The sequence below is a fragment of the Notamacropus eugenii genome, chromosome 2 (genome assembly GCF_028372415.1).
Source record: "Notamacropus eugenii isolate mMacEug1 chromosome 2, mMacEug1.pri_v2, whole genome shotgun sequence".
NCBI lineage: Eukaryota > Metazoa > Chordata > Mammalia > Diprotodontia > Macropodidae > Notamacropus > Notamacropus eugenii.
This window is the reverse complement of record NC_092873.1, coordinates 446,883,432-446,905,595: the sequence shown is the minus strand read 5'-3', so window position 1 is coordinate 446,905,595 and position 22,164 is coordinate 446,883,432.

Below are 22,164 nucleotides of genomic sequence, written 5' to 3'. Positions count from 1 at the left end.
AGGCTAAAGGAGATACCAAACAGACTCTCATTGGGCTCCTCTTTTTACTGAATTCCCTTAACCTGGCTAAGGCTGACAAAAAATAGGTGTCATGGAAAAATCCCCCCTGGGTGGAAGTGGTAGGCATGGATCAATTTATACCAGAGGTCATACTGCATGGTAAGGGTAACGGTTCCTTTTATCTTAATTGGAAGTTTGCAACCTCTGATGAAGGGGGCTTCCCCGTCCTAAATAAGTCCATCCCCTTCAATTTTTGTGGTCCTGTAGAGACTCCTCCAGTTTGCTTCAGCAGTCAGAGGAGTAACAGCACAGACTGTTTTTACCTACAGAACATTACTTATAGGTATGTTACTGATGCTTACTTTCATTTTAATGAAATTGTCAGTCAACTGTCTCTCAGGTGACTCAGCAGTAGCAACACCAACGATCGACCCCAACCTTGACCACCACCTTCCTAGGACTCCAAGGGGATGTGTGTAACACTATCTGAGGAGTGTTTCAAACGTCTTGCACTGACATAATTTTGGCCTGAGGGCATCATTGATCCACCATTCTTGGACTGTAGGGGTAATACACCCCAATGTGTACAATACTGGAATGCAACCTACGTATCTTGGCATAATGACTCCTCATGTACTCACATAGGTATACAGAGGGCATGTTCTTATGGGAGATACCCCAAACCTAATTGGATAGGGCCTAAGGGATGGCAAGATAAGCAATTGTGGAAAATAGCAACAGCTCTAGGTCCAGTCAATGCCATTTATAAAGTAGGACCTAGAACATTAGCATATAATACAAAGCTTGTTGCTTGCTTGGGAGGAGAGTATCCATTTCTGTGGGGTAATGGGACTGTGACTGCAGGAGAGGACAACACTTTCAATGTCTCTTGTTTGAATTGCTCTGTGAATGCTTGCATAAATGAAAAAGTAGGAAGCCAAAAGTTGTTTATTATTAGACAGAGTCCATGCGCTCTCTTTCCACCTGAGGGGGCTCAATAGTACCAAGCTCCAGACCAAATTATTGATTTGTTTCTCAGAAAATTGCTTTCTCATAAAAAAAGGTGTATTTCCTGTATTATTTTTGGAATTATTGCTTTAGTAGCCATTATTGCTAGTAGTGTAGTTTTAACAGAAGATATTATGAGTGTACAAACAGAAGTTAAACAAGCCAAATATTTAGATCAATTGCCCAGAAATATTACAAGGGCATTTCAAGTACAAGAAAAAATTAATAAGGATTTTTAGCAAACCATTGATGAATTGAGAGGTTATGTAATAGAAATTAATGAACAAGTTGAGATACTCACCTTATATAGTAGATTGAAATGTGATTATAGGTTTACTCATTTTTGTTTGTTAAATGTGAATTATAATGATACCTGTTATAATTTTACCAAAATTGACAATCACTTAAGAGGATTATGGAATGTTAATAATGTAACTATGGATATGAATGATTTGGAGCAAATTGTTCAGATTATTGATGATGCCAGAAGTCATAGCAACTTGGATCCACCAGAGGCTGCACAACAGATTGCAGATGTGATAAGTAGAGCATTTGGATTTTTAAATGACCTTGCACAAGGCCTCAGGCTGTTGGTCATAGTCCTTGTAGGAGTATTTTGTATTTGTATCTTTACTCCTACTCTGCTGTCCTTGTTCCTCAATACTCTACATAACCTGGCATTCAACATTCGGATGAATAGGAAAGAGTCATCGTAAAACAAAAAGGGGGAGATGTAGAGAACCTTGAGGGGTTTGAAAGAGCCCCTTATCAAGAGTTCCCCTCCTCCAAGGAAGAGTGGCTGACTTGAGAAGTTAAGTGATATATTGTTCTCAGGTACACCCCTTTGAATTTGGGTGTTGAAGTTCCAGGCATCAGGGTCCCTGCTATACAGGACAACATTCCAATAAAGAGGCCTGATCTGTTCTGTTTCATGCCTCAATCTCTACCCTGATGATTTTTCACTATTTAAGCACCCCAACTCCCTGATTTGTTGGCTCAGTATATCCAATCAGACTGCTGTGTCCCGCCTGTTTTTTCACCCTCGCTCTGTGAGCCCTGTCCACCAGACCTGCTGGACTATGCTGGGTACAGCACCTGGCACCTCACAAGGGGCCCTGCCCATTCTAGACAGGAGAGTCTGGTTCATGTCTGTGAGCCCTGTAATTGCCCCAGACCTGCTGGACTGTGCTGGCCACAGCAATGAATATTATGGAAGTCTTTAACAAAACTACACCTATATAGCCTATATTGAATTGCTTGCCTTCTCAGTGGGGATGGGTGGGAAGGAGGGAGGGAGAGAGAAGTTTTAGGAACAAATATTGAGAACTGTTTTTGCATGTAACTGGGAAATAAGAAATACAGGTAATAGGGTATAGAAATCTGTCTTGCCCTACAAGAAAAGAGAGAAGATGGGGATAAGGGAAGGGATGGGTGTGATGGTTGGGGGGAGGGGAGAGATGGGGAGAAAATTTAAAACTCAAAATCTTGTGGAAATGAATATTGAAAACTAAAAATAAATTAATAAATTGGGGGAAGAAAAGAGTTGAAAGACCAGATTTAAAAGTTACATTGCCAGACTGCCAAGTTGGACATTAGGTTTTCTGAATATATCTAGGTTTCTCAATCGATAACAGGTATTCAATGAAATACTAAGCATTCCCTGCTTGATTTGATTTATCAGATATTTTGCTCCACAGGTATTAACTTCAAGAATTCATTGCTGCTCTTCATTAAACACTAGATATAGATATAAAGTGTTTGATATATCATAGTATGCCCATTTATAACTTTACTAATGAGAAAAATATTAAAATGCTATTTCATAATCTTCCATAATATAATCTATAGTATAATTTTCTACTAAAAAGTAGTATTCTGTTGTCTCATTGAGGCATAGTTCATATGATCATAGATTTAAAGCTAGATTAGCCTAGCTAATCCAACTAATATTTCCAGATTTGAACATTAAGACAATAGACATGTTAAATTCAGCATGTTCAAAACTAAGCTCATTATCTACAGTCTCCCCAATTTCTGAACTCTCCTTTTACTAATGAAGGTACCAATATCCTCTCAGTCACCCAGAGTCCCAACCTAGCTATGATCTTCTACTCCTCACTCTCTCTTATTCCCTTCACCCTCAATATCTAATAGGTTACCAAGTTCTATCAATTCAGATTTCACACATCTCTCTAATATACCCATTCTCATCACTGCCATTGCCACCATCACCCTGGGGGAGGCCCTTATCACTTCTTTATGGACAACCAGAATAGCCTTTTAGATTGTCTCCATGCCTGCATGTGTTTTTCTGCTACAGTGGAAAAGATTATCCTTCCCTTAAACGTCAAATCGATTTTTCCAAAATTCAGTTTTTACTGTCATTTCCCTATTCAAATAATTTCAGTGATTCCCAATCACCTCCATTCAATAAAAATAAAATATTAAATCCTTTGTTTGACTTTAAATTCCTTTATAACCTTGCCCCTTCTATCATTCCACCTTTCTTACCCTTTACTCATCCTGGAATTCTCTGCAATCCAGAGAGACCAGTCTTTTTGTTCTTCTCCCACAACATACTCCATTTTCAAACTTGATGATTTTTTTTTTTCGGCTATGTCCTTTACCTGAAATTTCCTCCTCTCTCCTCTCTGTTTCTGAGTTTCCCTGACTCCCTTCAAATTCCAGCTAAATCTCACCTTTAAAAGTAATCTTTCCCAGTTCCTTTGGCTTTTAGTGCCTTTCTTCTGTTATCTCTAACTTCCCTGTATATATCTTTTTTGTACACAATCATTTTTATGTTGCTTCGCCTATTAGGCTGTGAGTTCCTTGAGAAGAGGGACTCTTTTTTTTTTTTTTTGAATCTCCAACACTTGCGCAATGCCTGTAATGTATTGTTAAGTGCTTAATAAGTGCTTCTTGACTAACTATTCCAGGTTTGTGATTTATATCAGAAATTCTCCATCTTACTTCTTCTGCATGGATAGTCTATGATATGTTCACAGAACAATATGGCTTCAGTTACTTTTGTGTTTTATTGATATCCACTTAAATTATGCATCCCATACTCGACCTATAATGGCACTATTCTCTTCCTTCTATCAGATATTTGTCCATTGATACATTCCCATTTTGTGAACCATTGTACCAACTCTTGGATATAGCAGAGATCGTATTTATTTTGTATTAAACTTGTAAATTTCCTGTTTTTAGGGTTAACTCTCATAATCAATAGACAGATGACAGACAGAGAGACAGATAGATAGACAGACAGATAGATAGATAGATAGATAGATAGATAGATAGATAGATAGATAGATAGACAGATAGACATCTGAGAATATGAATATTTTTCATCCCTTTTTTTTCTAGTTATACAATTATGTGAACTTCCAGTTAGCTTTTTTTAACCTCCTTTTTAACCTTTGGCATAGTAAATAGACTTGCAGTTTGGGATACCTGAAATTTGAATCCTCTCTCAGACACTTGGGAACTAGGGGACCCTTTGTAGCTTACTGCTATCTTCAATGTGGGCTTCTTCATACTGGTTGGAATAACAAAAGCACCTATCTCAGGATTGTTGTGAGGATCAAATGAGTTAACATATGTAAACAAACTTTAAAACACTCTACATATATATGTATATAAGTATATATAGCTATTATTAGCATTATGACTATTAATTTTATTGTTTCTGCTATAACTAGTGTCCTCCAGATTGTCTTAAGTTATAACATTATCTGCACATTTTTCTATACCAATTAATTTAAAATAATTTTATAGATTATAAAATGTAGATAAAACTGAAATTGCCTGGCTTCAGTATGTGATGATAAGATTTTAGAAAGAGAAATGAAAACTGAGAAATATAATTGTCACTTATCAGATGATAAGGACTGCCAGTTATTTGGCATTAACGAATATCTGACTTGTAGAACATTTGCTTAGTGGGGGGAAACCTCCCTAAAACTCAGCTGTGAAGCAAAACTTTCAAAGTTGTGTAATTTGATTTCCCACAAAACTGCACTATTGATCTGTTGAATGCAATTTAAAACTATGAATGTTTAAAATAATGTTTCTCTGAAGCTTTTGAGACCACAAACGTCATTTGTGATACAATTAGAGATACTACTGGAAGGTATTTACTATGCCCTCAGGAATTTGTTGAATGGGATAAGTATACCTAGTTTGTGTAAAGGATGACTGGGTTCACCACATAGTCCTAAGATTCTACTTATTGATATAATCAAACAGGAACCATACTTGTTCTACTTCACCACTCAGACAAACAAACATCAATTTCTATTACCCTTTGCTTTCCTTATTTCACATGCATTATTTATTTTGGGTTCTTTTATTTCTGCAACTCTAGTGGTATTGATTTTAGACACAGTAAATATAAATCTTTTCACTAAACTCTGATGCTGATGTTTAATTGTGTCATGGAGGTGACCCTAACTTCCCAAAGGATATGGCCATGGGTAGTAAACTCTGTCAGGTCCTATTAAGCTGCAACTACAGATCCAATAATAGCTTACTTTTCTGCCATTTAAAGATCACCCTTATAAATTTTAGTGAGGCTCATCACCAAAAGGTTGACTCTTAACATGATAAATATTTTTTTTTGGTCACAGAAGTTCATAAAACATCTTTGCTTTCACTTAGATGGCTTGGAAATCTCTTTGATTTAGAACTCATCTGCAGAAATTAAATTATGGTTTTTTTTGAAGCTTTAAGAGAAGCAAATTAAATTTGTATCACCTTAAAGAGATAAACGTAATACATTTTTAAATGTTATTTTTTTCTTAAATGTTTATAATAGCAAATCTAGAGCTAGAAGGGACCTTAGCTTAGAATCAATTCACTTCAAACCCTTATTTTATATATGAAGAAACTGAAAGAGATTGAGTTAGCAAAGGTCACACATAGTAAGTGGTAGAGGTAGGTTTTGAACCTTGATTCAAACCATTCAACTCTATCTATGTGATATAAATAAATACAAAATACATGAAGGATATATTGTTTGCTTATGGGCCAGCCAAACTTATCCCCTCATAGGCTGAATTTTATATTAGAGGGGATAGTTTCTGTTAAACAAATATAATGAAAAAAAAAATGGGTACCTATAAAATCAACCAGATCTAGTTATTTCCCATGCTACTGTTATAAATAGAAACTTAAATAGAATAGAAATACTAATGTAAAACAATAAAAACAGTTTTAGCATCTATTCCTCAAATGAATATATTCTCCTACTACTCTCTTCCAAACAAAGTTTGAGAAGGATATTTTCCTTCCTTTCCATAACTTTTCATTAAATTTATGACTGAATAGGTGAAAGTATCAAAAGCCTTGAGTACCTACAACACATTAATCATTATATTGCTACTAGTTGCAGTTTTCTTGTCTCTGTACAGCACTGGCAAACACTGACTGTTCATGTAATCTATTTGTAGTATTATTCCTGGTCACTGGCATACATTGAAATATTTTTTAATTTCCATAGAATGCTTAGCTTCTGTTTTCTTCCATTGGCCACCAATGCAGGTAGAGAGCAGCTTCATTTCATTTTGAATTGAAACAGTTTCATGACATGGGCCAAGATAGCTTACATGGAAAACTGGATGAGTAAATAGTATGTGAGTTGTTCACTACTCGTTAGTGTTCTTTACCTGACACACCTAATTAGTTACCAAGGCTTTGCAAACTTATCTAGACAATAACTCAGGTCCATTTGCTAGTTCAAACTTTCATCATCTCTTGCTTTAACAATAGCAATAAATATCTAATTCATCTTGTTGGGTCAAGTATCTTGTCTCTCTAATCCACCCTCTTGCACACAATTGCCAAACTGATATCCCTAAAGTGCAGGTGTGAACATGCCATGGTATTGCTCCAAAAGTTTCTGTGGTTCCCTGTTGCTTCTAAGATAAAATATGAACTTCTGAAAAACTGACCTACTAGCTATTCCTCACACACAACAATGCATCCTTATATTTGCTCACTTCATTTTCAAAGGATGTTACTCCTACATCCTTGTGATGTACTTCTTCCTTATCATTACCTCAGAGAACCCTAATATCCTTCAAAATCTGACTTGATTGCTTACATTAGAGCCTTACTGAACTCTAGTGATCCTTCCAGCTGGTATATTCCACACCTCAAAACTTCCTTTTACTTTCTTTACATGTGTGTATCTGTACATATCCACACATGCACAAACAAGGAAAGTAAACATAACATATGCTGTATCTTTCTATTTTATTATTGTCTCTATACCTATATAAATGTTATCTTCATATCTTTTTATGAATGTACTAATATGTAGACATATTTCCCCTGATGTAATGCTGTTTCACAATAATAAATATTTCATTGTTGTGTTTTTTATCCCTAGCACCTGAAATGGTACATAGCATACTAGAGGATGAATAGATGGGTATTGATTATACATATATATATATATATATATATATATATATATACACACACACATATATGCATACACATATACATATCTACATACATATACAAATGTGTATATATATGCATATTCTGAGAGTATATAGACAGATATTTGATATCTACATACATATATAGATATACAAAATAATGTGGGTATATTTTCTATTTTTAGGGTTTTTTCAATTTGAAAAAAGAAGTAAAACAAGAATTTCCATAATATGGCAGAAGAGCAAAAAAGAAGATTCCTCTTGAAAGTTCAAATCTGTTATGTGCAACTTGCTATTCCTTTTAAATATACAATTGTTATTAGGTAACTTTATTTTGTCTTTTCTTCCCTCTCCCTCACCTTAGAGATGGCTACCATTTTTAGTTTTATAAATTCTCATAATTTATATATATATTGACAGATATGTGATCTTATTAGTGTCATATCTTATTCTACAACTGCTGGAGAAGTTTTTACCTATATCCTTCTCTAAATCTTCCTTAAAGAATCTGCATTACATACTAGAGAACTTCCACTAAGACTTAAATTTTGGGGGGATATTAATACAACATTCATTATTATCTTGCTTTTTTTATTGTTTTACATTATGACTGTTCATACATGCTTTCCAGTCACATATATCCTTCTTAACCTTTTCCCTCCAGAATTGAAATCTGTTCCTGGGCTCTAATGGGTGAAATTTCAACATATTTTGCTTGTAATCAAGACATCATACCACTTCTTTCCCATTTCCAAACCATGTTACCCATATGCTGGCTATCTTTCTCATTTCCCTTCCATCAAAATTTTAACCTCTATTTTGGGACACTGAGCTATGATAGGTGGATTTTCTACTTATCTAGCCTAGAAACAAACTTTCAAATCTCTCTGTAACCATTTCTAAATCATAACACCATATATGTATTCCTCAACTTCTATTTCTCTAGTTTCCCTTTATATTTTCTCTTAACCCATCAGAATGTAAAGTTCTTAAGGGCAGGAAGTGTTTTCTTTATTTGTATTTGTATCTCCTGCACTTAATGTAATTCCTGGCACATAGTATCAAATGTTTTTGTATTGATAATTAATTGATATCTCTGTTGTTGACTATTTTTCCTACTTTTCACATTGTTAGAAAATGGCTTAATACTAGTATCTTTTGTTAGCTCAAATTTAAAGCTGAGATGAAATGTGATACTCACAAGTCATGAAACAATTAACAACAGGTTTATTTTGACCTAAAATAGCACAAGTGTGCTACACAAATATAGTGGCATATAAGTTTTGCTGAACCTCGTTCTCATATGGAAACGCATGCAGTTAATGTGGTATAGTTTTGAGATAGACATCCACAAAAGCTTTGGAAGGATACAAATACATATAAATGGAACTTTTTGTGCTGTTAGGTAAGCTGGATTTTGCATGAAGGGAGGCAGTGGATAATCAAGTCCCAAGGACAGCTTTATTGCCTTTTAAGGAAAATTGACCCCTATTGCAAAGAAACTAAAGAAGTTTAGTCTTAGCACAACCATTTCATTTACTAAACATTTTTTAAAATATCTACGAATTACATATCATGCTAAATTCTCAGGATATAAAGAAAGGCAATTCCTCTTCTTCGGGAGCTGGTAGTCATGGATAAAATGCTTGCTGCATTCAACTTACACCAACCCTTTTCATTTTAGTTAACTTCAATTTTGATTCCTCTGATGTCATAATCTATCATTGACAGGTATAAGTTCTCAACAGTAGAATACCTCTTTTTTCTTTTAAGATAAACATTTGTCTAGGGCACTGGTACTCTTCATTGCCTTTCCAGGATCTATGTACTTGTTATTGTGTTTGTCCTTTCTTCTCAAAGAAGACCATGACATCAAGATGATGACATGACTTGAAATTGACTTTGATTTGAGTGAAGGAGGGCTGTGCAAGGTCACCAGGATAACTTTCTTCTCCTTTGCCATCTGGGTCCAGTGGCCTGATATTCATCAGGATGACTGGAGATGGCCCAGGATGCAATGTGAGAACCTGGCCCTTTCAGGCTAAGGTCTTATCACATTCTCACTTTCAGTGATATACGCCCATTCAATGAATGGACTTCTTTAAGTTTTTATTCAAGGGATGGCCCTTTTATCAAAAAGATAATCAAACTGGAAGGGGAAGATCCTCAGGATTCCTGAGAAAAAGTGAAACAATTACTATTGAGTAACTACATTCACTCTGTGCTAGGTGGGTGGGGACTTGTTGCCCAGTCTATGAGCTCCAGAGTGAATTGGGTTTAAGGATTGATCTTTGAGCAAGAAAAGTAGCCAGTAAACTCAAAGGAAAAAGAAAAGGTAGTTTTTGGCCATGGAGTGTTCCTTCCCCTGGGGAAAAGACCAGATGACAGGAAAGGACAGCAGAGGAGAGGACAGGACAGGACAGGAACTGCTACTCACTCACAAGTTGTGTTTGTCCTTTATTCTCAAAGAGGACCATGATATAAAAATAATGACATGACTTGCAGTTGACTTTTGTTTGAGTGATAGAGGACTGTGCAAGATCTCCTGAGCCATCTGTGTACAGTGACTTGCTATTCATCAGGATGACTGGAGATGGCCCAGGATGAATGAATTAACTCAATAGATCACCCATTCAAATGCATGCCATGATCAGAGAGACACACATTCTTATATCCATTTTATTTTCCTGTGAGAATTGCTACCTCAAATTGATTGACTAAGGATTTCTTTGAAGAATCTTTGCAACATTCTGTGCTTCTATGGAAATAGTATAATGCCATTTGCTACAGAAACTTCTGTAAAACTCATCATCCCTAGGAAACCAGTTTAATTTGTACATTACTTCAGACAAGCATTTTCAGTGATGTTTTTTCTCTTAATTTTATTGATACTTAGATTATTTTTTTTTGAAAGTTTTAATATGTATTTCTCTCATTTTTATTGACTTGGATTCTCTTTTCATGTCATTGTTGAGAATTTACTTTTCTTCTTTTGAGAACTGCCTCTTCAAAACTATTATGGAATTGTTCTTATCCCTATATATATATTTTTTTAAACTTTTAACATTTATTTTCACACAATTTTGGGTTACAAATTTTCTCCCCTTTTTCCCCCTCCCCCCCCAGACCCAAGTTTTCTAATTGCCCCTGTGACCTATCTGCTCTCTCCTCTCTCCTCCCTCCCTGCCCTTGTCTCCGTCTTCTCTTTTGTCCTGTAGGGCTGGAAAGCTTTCTTGACCCCTTAACCTGTGTTTCTTGTTACCCAGTGGTAAGAACATTACATTTGGTCCTAACACTTTGACTTCCAACTTCTTTAGCTCCCTCCCTCTCTACCCCTTCCCCTTGGAAGACAGACAGTTCAATATAGGCTATATCTGTTTAGTTTTGCAAATGATTTCCATACTAGTTGTGTTGTATAGGCCTAACTATATTTCCCTCCATCCTGTCCTGTCCCGCATTACTTCTATTTTCTTATGGTCCTTTCCCTCCCCATGAGTGTCGACCTCGTATTGCATTCTCCTCCCCATGCCCTCCCCTCTATCCTCCCCCCCTTCCTGCTTGTGCCCCTGTCCCCCACTCTCCTGTATTATGAGATAGGTTTTCCTATCAGAATGAGTGTGCATTATATTCTTTCCTTTAGTGGAATGTGATGAGAGTAGATCTCATGTTTTTCTCTTGCCTCCCCTCTTTATCCCACCACTAATAAGTCTTTTGCTTGCCTCTTTTATGAGAGATAATTTGCCCCATATAACTTCTCCCTTTCTCCTCCCAATATTTCTCTCTCACTGCTTGATTCCATTTTTTTTTTTTTTAGTGTATGATCCCATCCTCTTCAATTCACTCTGTGCACTCTGTCTCTATGTATGTGTGCGTGTGTGCATGTGTGTGTGTGTGTGTACTCCCACCCAGTGCTCAGATACTGAAATGTTTCAAGAGTTATAAATATTGTCTTTCCATGTAGGAATGTAAACAGTTCAACTTTAGTAAGTCCCTTATGATTTCTCTTTGCTGTTCGCCTTTTTATGGTTCTCTTCATTCTTCTGTTAGAAAGTCAAATTTTCTTTCCAGCTCTGGTCTTTTCATCAGGAAAATTTGAAAGTCTTCTATTTCATTGAAAGACCATTTTTTATCCTGAAGTATTATACTCAGTTTTGCTGGGTAGGTGATTCTTGGCTTCAGTCCTAGTTCCTTTGACTTCTGGAATATCCTATTCCATTCCCTTCTATCCCTCAATGTAGAAGGTGCTAGATCTTGTACTATCCTGATTGTATTTCCACAATACTTGAATTGTTTCTTTCTAGCTGCTTGCAATATTTTCTCCTTCACCTGGGAATTCTGGAATTTGGCCACAATGTTCCTAGGAGTTTCTTTTTTTGGATCTCTTTCAGGCGGTGTTCTGTGGATTCCTTGAATATTTATTTTGCCTTCTGGTTCTAGAATCTCAGGGCAGTTTTCCTTGATAATTTCGTGGAGGATGATGTCTAGGCTCTTCTTTTGATCATGGTTTTCAGGTAGTCCCAGAATTTTTACATTGTCTCTCCTGATTCTATTTTCCAGGTCAGTTGTTTTTCCAATAAGATATTTCACATTATCTTCCATTTTTCGAATCTGCGCGGTATGTTCTGAGATATCTGTCTTTCTCGAAAAGTCCAAAGCTTCCATCTGTACCATTCCAGATTTGAGAGATCTATTTTCTTCAGTAAGCTTTTGAATCTCCTTTTCCATTTGGTTAATTCTGCTTTTGAAAGCATTCTTCTCCTCCTTGGCCCCTTGCACCTCCCTTGCCAGCTGAGTTAGGCTAGTTCTCAAGGTGCCAATTTCTTCAAGATTTTTTTGGTTCTCCTTTAGCAGGGAGCTGATCTCTTTTTCATGCTTCTTCCTTCTCCCTCTCATTTCCCTTCCCAGTCTTTCCTCCATCTCACTAACTTGATTTTCAAAATTCTTCTTGAGCTCTTCCATGGCCCGAGCCCATTGGGTGGGCTGGGACACAGGATCCTCGATTTCTGTGTCTTTGCCTGATGGCAAGCATTGTTCCTCCCCATCAGAAAGGAAGGGAGGAAGTTTTTTTTCTCCGATAAAGTACCCTTCAATAGTTTTATTTCTTTTCCCTTTTCTTGGCATTTTCTCCACCTACTGGCCTGACCTCTGAATGTTCTCCTCACATCCACCTCGCCTCCTGGTCCTCCCAGCCAGTGTTTGGGGACTGAGATTCAAATGCTGCTTCCCACCTTAGGATTTTTGGTGGGGGCAGGGCTGCTATTCAGTGTGAGAATTAAGTTCAGGTGCTGAGGTCAGGGGCAGGGCCGCCTCTCTGGCTCAATTCCCTCAGGAGGTTTATGCATAGACCTTCCACAATGGATCCAGGCTCCCATCCGCAGCCACCTCTCAGCCCCCACTTCCCGGGGGGGTCCGAGCTATGGGGGCACCTCACTCCCCTCTCAACCTGCCAAAGAGACTCTCTCACCTACCCCAGTCAGTCACCTGTTGGTGGGGGGCCCGTGCAGCTGCTGAAGATCCTGCCCCCGGATCCTTCTCAGAACTTTGTCTCTCGGAGCCACGGTCGCCGCCGCAGGTCCGGGCTGGGCACCGTGTCTGCAGCGCGATGGACCTTTTGCGAGAGGTTTGCAGGTCTCTCCGGAACAGAAATCTCCCTCGCTCCAATATTCCGTGGTCTCTGGGTGCAGAATTCACCCTGGGTTAGTCCCCTCTGCCGTTCTGTGGTTTGTGGGTTCGGAGCTATGTGTATGTGCGTCTTTCTACTTCGCCATCTTGGCTCTGCCTTGATACTTAGATTATTGAATAAAGTTTTCTCTCAGCTCTCACCTGTCACCGAATAGCATTTTATTTTATCATATTTGGGAGATATCCTTTGACAGAAGAGAGTGTTAAGTCCATGTCTGCCTTTATCATTTCATTCAGCAATCATTGATGAAATACCTATATGACAGCTACTATTGAAGATGCTGAGCATACATAGTCAAAAGTAAATCAGATTTGTCATTTAGAATTATGCATTGAATTGGAAAGAATATTCCAGAAATAAAATAGAGAAATATTAAAGAAAATTTACATATCAATCTTAGAATACAATGAATAGTGTTAAAATAAATTGCAGATAAAATAACACATGTTCCATCTTCCAGTTTAAAAAAAAATACTTTGCTTTTAATTAGCCAGATACATTAGAGTTGTTTAGTTCAGTTTTTAACATCAGAAGTGAAAGGGAAAAACTTCCATATTCTTTGTGGGAATCACAGGGGTTATTATTTTACCACCTATGAAATGCCTCAAAAATGAAATAAAATAGTAAAGTAAATGGTTGGGCCTTTTTTACAGAATAAAATATAAAAATTAAAACAAAAGTAAGGAATTTTGTAACAGGAAAACTGATTTTACAAGTTTTCTCTATGCTTCTGTGTTTGTGTACTTTCATCTTTTTTTCTTTTGTTCATGCTCTCCTGCTTGCTACCTGATAAGCTGAAACTGAATGATAAGCATGCCAAATACTAGGAAGCAGTTATTTGTAAAGGAAATCGATGATTATGCAAATTAAGCAGTTGAATATTCATAGAATTACAAAAGCAAAGAATCAGAGGACATTAGAACTCCCAGAATTCCAAGGAAACTCAAAGGCTTTCTAGTCAATCTAAATGAGGAATGCCACCTAAAACATTTCTAAACAAATGATCATCGACTCAAAATACACATTTATGAGTAAACCACTGCTCTCAAAAGCATCCACTTTCACTTCTTGAGAACTCCATCTGTTAGGAACTTTTTTTTCTTTTTATATATTCTAAATCTTATTAGCAATTTTTTTTGCTTATTTCTTCTGTTTATAAGAACAAACATAGCAAATGTCCCTTCTCTAAATAAAAGTTCTTCAAATACTTAGAGACAGTTTTCATTATCATTTGCTCTCCTTCAAATGTTCACTATGCAAAACTTTTCTAATTCTTTTAATCAGTACTTTTAAAGCATGACCTCTAACTTTCCCCTCTCACATTCCTCAATTCAAACTTCAATTTGACATTGCTCTTCCTAAAATATCTGGCTCAGAATTGAACAAAAAACTCAAGATGGCATGATCAATAAAAAGTATGAGAGAATAAAACCTATTAATTTAGCTCAAGATTAAACTATCTCTTTGGACCTACTGTTTTACAAAGAGTTTTGTAGTTCACTAAATCTTCTAGGCCCCTTTCCCATGAATTGTTATTCATTTGATTATGTTTTTAATTGATTAAAACACACACACTGTTGGTTTTTGTATTTTTCCCTATTAAATTTTATTACATTTTATGTGACCTATCATTATAGCCTTTACAGATCTTTTTGGATCTTGAATTGGTCAGAGAGTGTGATTACTATTTCTCTTATGTTTGTGTTTACTACAGTACTGATAAACACACCATCTCTGTCTTTATTGAATAAAAAAACTGAATTAAATTTGCAATATATAAAAATTCAAGAGATATAACAGTTAATCATTTTATTAATTTTGTGAGCAAATAATTAATAAAACAAGTTAATAAAATTAATAAAAAAAACCTAATAATTCTGTGGCATTCTTGAATGCCAAAGATCCTTCATGGAACCCACTTAAGTCTTATATGCCCTTGAAAGAGTGGGTGTTCCTGATTATGACAATCAACTCTGATTGATTACTAATTAATGAGAGAATGTCTATTATAATTAGAGGTGGACCTATGTTAATGAAGGGTTGGGGGACATGACTGATTATTTTATTCTTACTCCAAGAAAGCCCCCAGTATTGGGCAATCTAGACAAAGAATCTATCCCACCTCCACACAGGGATGAGTAAAACACAATGGACTTCCAACATGGGTGGTGTTTAAATAAATTGGGGAGAAAGTTAGTTAAATCTCATTATCAGCAACCTCCTTCAGATGCTGACTTCACCCAGTAGAAAATGAGATGATGGCAGTTTCCTAAATTTTTTTCACTATAATATCTTGGAAGGCTCAAATCTAGCTATACTATATCTGCAGAATTCCCTGGATCTATCATTCTTGTAACACTTTAAAAAGAACTAAAATTGTCAGTTTACCTTTGCAGTGTAGAAAAACTGTATGATCTCATGGAAAGAGTATTGGATTTGGAATGAGAGGACCTGGGTTCTGATCTCAACACGTACTAGCTGCGTAACTTAAGTTCTCTGAACCTTAGTTTCCTCATTTGTATATATGGCGATAACATCCCTTATAGTATTATTTTCATGCCTTTTTAATTTTTTAAAGAGTAAACAGGTTAATGTATGTAAAGCAATTTGCAAACTTTTAAACTCTCTCTAGATGTGAGATATTATTAGTGCCAAGAAGCAGCAAATCTGTTATGAGATTGAGCCTGGTTATCTTGAGACCACCATGAGAGTTTCCTCTTAAGGCAGGCTGTAACATATAGAATCTATGCATGGAAACCATTTTTATAAGATTGAGCCTGATGGTTTTGAGGCCATCATAGTAGTGTTCTTCAAGAGGATTGTGAGCTTAAAGAACATAGTCATGAAAAATATACTTACAATAACATTTTTTTAAAGTTGCTATGGCTATTTTATTTACCACTAGCTTGTTTTTCTCCCTCTTGTCAAACCTACAAAATAATAATTTTCCCTGCCCCCCCAATATACTATTCCTCCAGCTCCAGAGAGGCAATACAAAATAATAACACAAAAACCCACCTCTCAGAATGATATTTTGGAGCACACCTTTTCCTCTAGAAGGAGCACTGCCTCCTATTAGAGCAAACTTTTCTTTAGAATGGAACCACGTCTCTGTACTCCCCAATACAGCACTATCCTTAAATGAGTTATATTCTATGTTAGTGTGGATACCTGAGTTGGATGTTGGGTCTCCTTTTCCTCCCTCCTCTTCCTTCTCTTCCCAATTGTGTATAATACATTTAACCAACTCTTATTGGTTTACATGTCATTCTCAGCACTGGAACTCACTAAAGAGTTGTTTTCCCAATGTCTCTGGCTGGCCCACCAGCTTTTCCTTAGACATAAACTGGATACCCACATGAGGACTTAAGCTATTGACAGTTGTACATATACAGGGGAGAATGGTGCTGTGAACCCAGCTGAAGAAAGTAGCGTCTAATAGGGGAACCCTATATACTCCCAGGAGGGATTCCCTTATGCCAGAGGACTATTTCAAAACATATGGCACAGAAATAGGGCCTTAAAGGTCATAGAAAGTAAAGGACAGACAGATTCAGGACTACTTCTGCATTTAAGTCCTATCTCATAATACTGTCAAAACCACTGGCAAGCAATTTAATCTCTCAGTGAACCAGGCAACTTTCAAAAAGTATGCATTACAAATGAGTTGTCAATCTATCAGTGGTGGATGTTGCTTTATTAGAAGTTCCATACAACAATGAAATCTCAGGATGAAGAAAAACAAAACAAAACAACAAAATAATTAATAACAATTATTTCCCTTTCTAAGTCTTTTAATAATTAATATGATGCAGTCCCCCTACCCACCCCAGGAAAGATAATTAACCTTATTTAGTCTATAATTGAAGAATATACCATCTTTTTTAAAAATTTTCATTCATAATAACACTTCTCATCAAATTGTGTGTTCATCTTTTGTTGCCAAAGAAGACCATGCCATCAGAAAAATGATGACATGACTTGCACTTGACTTTATTTTGAGTGAAAGAGGGCTGTGCAGGTCACCAGCCTCACTTCTCCTCCAGGGCCATCTGAATCCAGTGATCTGATATTCCTCAGCATGACTGGAGATGACCCAGGATGAGGCCATTGGGGTTAAGTGACTTGCCCAAGGTCACATAACTAGTGAGTGTCAAATGTCTGAGGTGAGATTTGAACTCAAGTCCTCTTGACTCCTGCCGTGGTGCTCTATCCACTGTACCACCTAGCTGACCCTCTCATCAAATTCCTTATCTCCCAGAAGGCATAATGAAAGGAAAGCTTGTATATCTACAGATCTCAAGGAGAGGAGTTGGCATGGCTAATTATAAGAAATCAAAGAAAAATGCCCAGAGAATAGATCCGTGTCTTATACAAACAACACCTCAAAATCACAGAAACTCTATGTAACATTAAAAGACAATTGATTACCACAAATAACAAAAGAAAAAAAAAAAACTAAGTGAGTGAAGAATGTCTGTTATTTATCCTACAATAACTATAAGAATAGCAATGAGCTTGGGGGGCTGGCAGCTAAGTGACGCAGTGAATTGAGTGGTAGTCCTAGAGTCAGCCAAATGACCTGGAGAAAGAAATAGTAAAGCACTCCATTATTTTTACCATACAAACCCCAAACAGGGGCATGAAGAATCAGATAGGACTGAAACAAAACAACCCTAACAACAATAACAAAAAAAAAAAAAAAAAAAAAAAAAAACCCAGTCACCACTACCACAAAAACACATGAGGGGCGGGGACACTGTTCTCATTCCTTCTCCACTAAAAGATTTCTACTTAAGGCCCATGAAAATAGTCCAGAATGGATTCTGTTCTGGGGAGTGATTACCTGACAACCTAGGAGGGAAGTAAAACTCCCTTTCTCACATCCTTTTGTTTATGTTCCATATCCTAGCACTCTAGGGAAATTACTTAAGGAAGAGGCTTATTTTATTTCTTATACACAAAAGAAACGTTAAACAGTAGACCCTCATAAGTGTGCATTGAAAGACAGATTTTAAAAATAGGATTCAGTATTTAAATTTATAAATACTCTTCTACTCTGTCCAAGGAAGATAATTCTTTAACCAGTACTACTAAATATTGATTCTCCATTTCACTTCTGTTTTTCATTGTCCCCTGATGATAGATATTTTCTAGAAAACAAGGCCCAGGGATTAGTTTCTTCCTCCTGACATATATCCTCTCAGGAAGTACTGAAGTGACTGTCAAAGATTCTTCTTCCTGCAGCCAGTTAGGTTCACTAAAAGATCCAGGATCATGGAACCTCTCATCTTTACAAGGTGGCTGTGAGCTTCTACAGGTCCTTTTCAGGACTGAAAGTCATTCACTTAATATCAAGCACAAAGACACAGGCAAAGTACTTCAAAACCTCAGATCAGGCTGACATACAGAGGAATTTTTAGTTGCCATGTGCTCCTATCCACACTGTAGCCAGGATTGGGCCTGGAGAGAGCCACCTCCCATTCTTCTTGGAAAATCACATGCAACAATACTGACATGACTTATAGCTACAGAACTAAAAATAAGTATTATTCAGAGGGCAATGGAGAAACTCATGACACTTGTGAGAAGTTCACAATGCATTACAAACAAAAACACTATGAAGAAAAATTGGAATAAAGTATTTTTATCAAAGAAATATATGATCAAAAAAGATGATATAGTTTGGTAACATGGCCAGAGGCCAGTGTGTACTCTGTATGGTTCATTGGCGTCCTTATGTGGAGAGAAAGCAAGGATGTCCCCCAGTAAGTTAAATGTATACCTCCTTCAAATGAGATGAGAGTCAGAGGGGACCAGTAGGTTTGAATAAATTATGATTTGCTTCATTGGAAGGAAGATTCACGTATTTGAAATCACAGATCTGGTTGAGTATCTGAGTACTAGAAAGAAATTTCACATTATGCAGCATCAAATCAATGCACCCAATTAACTACTCAATACTTCTTTCTAAGAGGGATATTTAGGAAAGATCCTGAATGTCAATATCTGAGAATATATGAGCTAGTTGCTTCATTATATTATGCTCTTTGTTACCACACCAAACTGAATATTCAACATTGACTATCTTTTTTTAAAATAAATTTACAAACTAATTCAGTTCGAATTCCTCTTTAGATTTATTCCTTATTCTCTTCCCAGAACTTCCCAATAATGCTTCAGAAACCTATTCAATCTGGAAGACCACTCTAGCCCAGTACTTTACTTACTGAAAATACCCTACCTCTGTCCTCCTCCACACACTTCATCCAACAAAGTCCTTTCTTCTGATTGGCAGGTTTCTCCCAGAACATCAATTAAAAAACAAACAAACAAACAACAACAAAAACAAAAACACCCAGGCAATCAAAAATTTCATTCAGTGAGACAAGGAGAAAGTGGTCCCTGACTTTCTTCATGATACTTACAGACAAAAGACATTCATTATTCCACTCCCTTTCAAGAGTCTGTAGCAGTAAGCAACCTGACACATCCAGATAGCCTGCTGTCACAAGTTCTTAAGTCTGCTTTTCTAAAAGGAAAACAACTTTTGAGGGGCCAAGAATCTTCTTTAATCACATATACCAGCAGAGAAAATGCAAGTTGAGAAATAAAGACCAACAGACAGCTTCTGTCTGACCATAAGCAATACATACATCACAGATCAACAGACAGATCCAACCATCTGACCATTACGCACATACACAATTACCAGAGAGAGAAGCACCAATATCTGGGTTTTCAAAGCTTCAGGAATGTTGAGGGTGGGTATGGGGGCTCCTTAACAGCTACCCAGAGTCTCATCTGGCACACAAACCTTCTTCCAAAGAGTAAGTACCAAAACAAAACCTCACCTCAGAGTATATGTATATATATATATATATATATATATATATATATATATATATTTACACACACACACACACACACACACACACACACACACACACACACACACACTTTTCATAGCCTGAAGGCATCAGGACTGTCATGACCCACTGCCTCCTTAACAATTAACAAAAGGTATGGACCTTCCTACAAAACAAAGCTTCCCCAAATCAAGCTTCCCTTAATGGGCTCCACCTAGTAATGGGAAGGGAAGATCTTTAATTCCTATTAACATAAAGTTCATTAACATGACAACTTGCTTTTTCTATGTTGTAATCTCCCATTAGAATATAAGCTCCTCAGGGTAAAAACTATCTTTCTGTTTATATTTGTATTCTCAGTGTTTAACAGTGCCTGGCACACAGTAAGGGCTTAATAAATGCTTACTGACTTGACTATAATGTATGAGCTTGATGTTTGGCATTGAAAGAAAAATGAAAATTAGTCCTTACTCTCAGAAAGCTTTCAATCAACTTAGAATGAAAGTATGTAAACAAATTAGTAAATGCCACAAATTTAAGGAGTTATAGACAATAAATACTAAAGAAATTAGAAAAAACAATGTTCCTAAAGGAGATGAAACCTGTGCTAAATATCTGCCTTTCTTCTGGGTAGAAACACAACAGTTCATGTTTTAGTGAACATACACAATATAATTTCATTACATACAAGGTTAATATGATGATTTAAGTCATTGTAGCATCTTCATTAATTTAAATTCAGATTAGTTTATTTTTTTTAACTACCACCTCATGTATGATGAGAATTGCTGAACATGCCAAGCCTGGCTTGAAGCATTTTATTTGCTTACACTCTGAGGCCATGGTGCAAACTGTCATCTCTTCATCTCCCATAATTATTCAGAAAATCTGTTGTTGGGAGAGCTATGTCAGAGAACACCCGATGTTGACAAAGAGTGCAGGTTTTACAACAACATAGAAGAAGGGGGTTTTGTTAACTGGGAACACTCGGTACAATAACTACTGAATTTTGGCTAACAGCCACAGAATGGAAGAAAAATAATTCCATTGCACCTTATCTACAATTCTGAAAGCCAATTTGCTCAATTTATAATACTAGAATATGAGGCCCCTTTATTTCTTGCTTCAATTTAAGGAAAGGTCTGATCTGAGGCTGGGGTATAAAAGATTATACAAGAAGGTAGCATAGTGGAGAAAAAAGCCTTTGGCTAGGACTTAGGGTACTTGTGTTCTATCCCCTACTCTTCCAATTACTTATCATGCCACCATGAAAAAGTAATCGAACTCGTGTGAACATGCATGCCCTCAGCCATAAAACAAATCTATAAATTATATTCTTCTAGGAGTTCTTTTTTAAGGCCATTGAAAAGCTCCAGAATCAAAGAACCATTTATTAAGCATTTAAATGCCAAGCACTAAGATAAACATTAAGGACAGAAATAAAAAATTAGAAAGTTCCTCTTCTCAAGGAGCTTGTACTGTGCTAGAATGGAATGTGGATTAGGATGTAGGTTACACCAAAGCGTGCAGAAAAGGAAGGGTATCACTGAAAACATACCAGGAGGACTAGTTGAAGAAACTGGAGGTATTTAAAAGGAAGTAAAGAAGACATGGGGAGTGGAGTATGACAGCTGTCATCAAATATTTCAAACGTGGTCGTGTGACGATATTGTTGTTCAGAATAAGAGAGAAATAGAAGTAATAGGTATATGGTACAAAGAATCAGATTTAGGTTTGATATAAGGGGAGAAAAAGTAGAATTGACTCCCACAGATAGCAGTCGTTTTCCATGTACTAGAGGTCTTTGAGCAAAAGACTCAGTAACCACTTTTGAGATAATTTGTAGTGGGCATTTTTTTTTTTCAAATACAGAATGAACTAAATGGGAACTTCTGAGTTCTGAGATTTTGTGATTCTGTGATTTGATTGATCCATCTCTACACCTTTCTTTAAAATACTAGGCACTGCATTAAGTACTAAAGATAGGTCAAAGTAGTCCCTGCATCCAGAAGCTTATATTATAAACATAACTAGCTACAGAAAAGATACATACAGAGTAGCTTGAAGGTAACTTTGAAAAGAATAGCACTAGAAGTTGGGCTGTAGAATTGAGAGCTTGAGATGAGTATAAAAAAGAAATGAGCGATTCTAA